Here is a 3,915-nt window from a genome sequence, read left to right as displayed (position 1 = left end):
TGAACATAGCTGTGTCATATCGTAGTAATTATTCAAAAACAGAAGATGACTAACTTCTATTTTCTACATTAAAATCGCACAGTATGTATTTAGGCAGCAACAGTAAACCAAAGTTATTAATAGGTGGCCCTGGCTTAACACTCTTCATTTTTTTCTAGTCCTATAGAATCACAAAATAGTAGTATTTGAAGATTGGTTAAAAATTTGCTAAGCAGCCCTGGCCAGTTTGGCTCAGCGGTTTGAGCGTCAGCCTGCGGTCCAGAGAGACCCGGGTTTGGTTCCCGCTAAGGGCACATACTTCGGTTGCAGTTTGTCCCCGGCCCTGGTCGGTCGTGCGGGTGGCAGCCACTCGATGTGTCCCTTCACGTCGATGTTTCTCACTCTCTCTCCCTTCCTCTCTCTCCCTCCCACTCTACCTGTACAAAAAATGGAAAAATATCCCCGGGTGAGGATAAAAAAAAAAAAAATTTGCTAAGCAGCCCGGCCGATGTGGCTCAGTGGTTGAGTGCCAACCAATGTACCAAGAGGTCGCCGGTTTGATTCCCGGTCAGGGCACATGCCCAGGTTGTGGGCCCGATCCCCAGTTGGGAGCGTGCAGGAGGCGGCCAATCAATGTTCTCTCTCATCGATGTTTCTATTTCTTTCTCCCTCTCTCTTCTCTCTCTAGAATCAATAAAGAAAAAAATTAAAAATTTGCTAATCCAAGCATTACAGATTGCTCATCCATAGGACCAATCTGGTTTACAGATATGTATTGTTTAGCACAATCTTTTTAAACCTTTTGATCACATTTTAAAGTGTGGAGATTACACATAGATAATGAACGATCCGGCAATACCAGGCTGATGTTCCAATGTCGCTATGAAGGGCTGGAGCCTGGTAGCCACCAATGTCTGTGGACAGGACATGTATTCTCCACTTCACCACAGTCCTCACCAAGCTGCTCTGGCTCTCACCACATGCTTTTTCCATCTGAGTATCCTGCCTGAATTTTTTAAGTATTTGAAATTTTGCCTTACATCATTTTAGAAGTTAGAAAATATGCAATTAAGGGTGCTGAAATTTAAAAAAGAAAGAGAGAGAGAGAGTGCTAAAATCCTTCTCTTAAGAATCAGTAAAGCCCAGCTGGTGTGGCTCAGTGGTTGAGGGTTGACCCATGCACCAAGAGGCCGCCAGTTCGATTCCCGGTCAGGACACATGCCTGGGTCGCAGGTCGCTCCCCAGTGTGGGCCATGCAGGAGAGAGCCAATCAATATTCTCTTTCATCGATATTTCTATCTCTCCCTCTCCTTTCTTCTTTCTCTATAATCAATAAAGAAAAAAAAAACTTTTTTAAAGATACTTAATTTCTATTTTTAAAAAAGAGTCAACAGACTTTAAGTAACAAAAATACCTGAACCCAAATCTTGTTGTCTACATATATTTCTTGTGGACTATGGTACTTACATGTTCTAAGGGGTGCAGTTTGAGGACAGTGGCACTACATTACACTATTGCTTTTTTTTTTTTTAACACTTCGTTACCTCTATTTTTAACACAAGCTTCAATTTAAATAACAAATTATCAAAAAATAACTAGTTCTAAATATCTAAAATAAAGATCGCCTAATTCTTATTTAATATGCTAGTCTAGCAGTCTTATTGTCTGTAAATGTTAAAGGAAGTTCTTCATACTGAAGGAAAAAACATGAGAGGTAAACTCAAATCTTCAGGAAGAAATTAAAGCATCAGAAATAGTAAATATCTAGAAAAATATGAAAGGTTACTCATATCCTGTGGTTATTTTAAAATACATATGACTATTTATGGGAAAATTATGACATTAATTTGTGGGTTTTATAATGTATGTGGATGTAATATACACAACATGTATAGCATACAGTACAGTGGGAGAAGTGAATGTATTTATACAATTACAAATATTTCCATATGTTATGTGAAGTAGTATAAAAGTATCTCCAAGTAGACTGTGAAGTTACAGATGTTTATTCAAATACCTAGAGCAACCACTAAAAACAAAGCATTATTATATATTATTACATATATTCTATAAAACATTCATATAAACTACTGGAAATATTTTTCTTCCCATTTTGTGATCTTCAGCTTGGTGTGTTTGTAAGTCCAATAGTCCAATAGGAAGATGTTTTCATCAGAGAATGTGGAACAGGAGAGATGGAACCAGAAACCACCCCTTGACTGCTTTGAATTACTCATACCTCTGAAGCAAAGCACCAGGCAGAGAAAGAAGATTAATTTTCTAGGAAGAGAGATTCATAGCAACTACTGGGGAGAGTTATTGGTACATGTTAGGAATAAGACAGATTTTCTGGAACCCAAGAAATTCACTGGGGCATCTATTAATATTTTCATTCAACTGAGGCTTAATAACTACCTATAAAGGCAGGGACGTACCAGTAATGTTTCACATTATTCATTTTATTCTTCTCCTCCCCCTATTACATCATATGGAGAAAATTAATGGTGAATAACCTAAGTTTCAGTAGGAGTGTGAATGGGTTGATATTATCCCACTATGACACAACAGTTGTTAAAAATGTATGTGTCCCTGTGTGTCGGAAATCTAAGCTTACCACCTACACAAAAAAGAAAAAAACAAGTGAATGCCTAGGGGTTGAACTATACCAACATTCTCCGTTTTCCTCTCCACCCTTCTCTTGGTCCCAAGGAGCTGACCTATATCAAGATTCCCATGCCCTCTGCCTTCTAGTTGGCTTCTACCAATGGAAATCCTTGCTAAGAGAGTTCCTGGAGGCAAGAGAATACAATTAGTGTATTTATTCCTCTAAATCTGTCTTTGCAAGGTCACCTCAAGCTGGTTATACCCTCCATCCAAAAGTGAATACCCCATTCACGGTGACACTGTACACAACCTCTTCCTTCCGAGTTCTAGAAACCATTCCCTCTCCTTGTTGCTGTAGACCTAGAGGTTGATGCCATCCTGGTTGCTACCAGGCTCCAAGTCCATGCACTGTCCCCTGTGTGCCCCCTTTCTGCACCTTTGTAAATAGGCCCTTTGTCAACAAACCCGCCTTGAATTTCCTATCTTGAATGTACTGTTCTTATTGAGACCAGGCTGATACCAAGAGTCATATTTTATTTGTATATTTTTAAATTAAAATAAATGAAATGAAATACTAGATGAATGTAAATATTATGCACAATTACTAAAGGAAGCTAAAAGGAATTTCAGCTCTAAGCAATTTATCAAAACAGCTTTCTAAATAAATACAGCTCCCTCTCTAAGATGAATTATATATAGTAAGATCTATTAATATGATTCTCTCACCCTCACCAAACATCTTTTTGCTGTTTCTTAATCTCTTTTAAATATTTTTTCCACTTTATTAAATTAATATGTTCACTGTTGCTTCTTTCTATCACCATAGCATTTTTGCTTGATTTTTACTTCCGTATCTTTTAATGGTATGCTTTTCATCCTAATTCCTGATTTGTAAACTTTAGATATAATTTAATTTATTATAATAAATAAAGAATGGTCTGGTGAGTTCTTCATATAGCTACCTTGTATATTTAGGGAAATACTAACATCTCTTTTCCTTATTCCACAGCTGTGGATAGTATATTTTATAGCAGTAACCCAAATGCATACTTTGGCCAAGTACCAAGGCCAACCCAAACATGCCGCATCCATAATTTCTCTTCCCACTTTATAACATGATATTAATGACCACAGTTTTCATTTCAGCACAACGCCGGTCTTTCTCCTGCAGCTTCTACCATCTGCATAATAACTTTGGCAAGGTTAAGGTTAATAGTATTTGTGTATGATTAATTCTTCTATGCTTTATCCGTAGGTTGGTGGAAAAGATGAAAGTCAATAAGAATATTAAGAATGTAAATATGGTTTTCTGCAGATGCAAGCAGTGTAGAT

The sequence above is a fragment of the Molossus molossus genome, unplaced genomic scaffold, assembly GCF_014108415.1.
Source record: "Molossus molossus isolate mMolMol1 unplaced genomic scaffold, mMolMol1.p scaffold_m16_p_5, whole genome shotgun sequence".
NCBI lineage: Eukaryota > Metazoa > Chordata > Mammalia > Chiroptera > Molossidae > Molossus > Molossus molossus.
The sequence above is the reverse complement of the archived record's forward strand: the minus strand, read 5'-3'. Positions refer to the sequence as shown.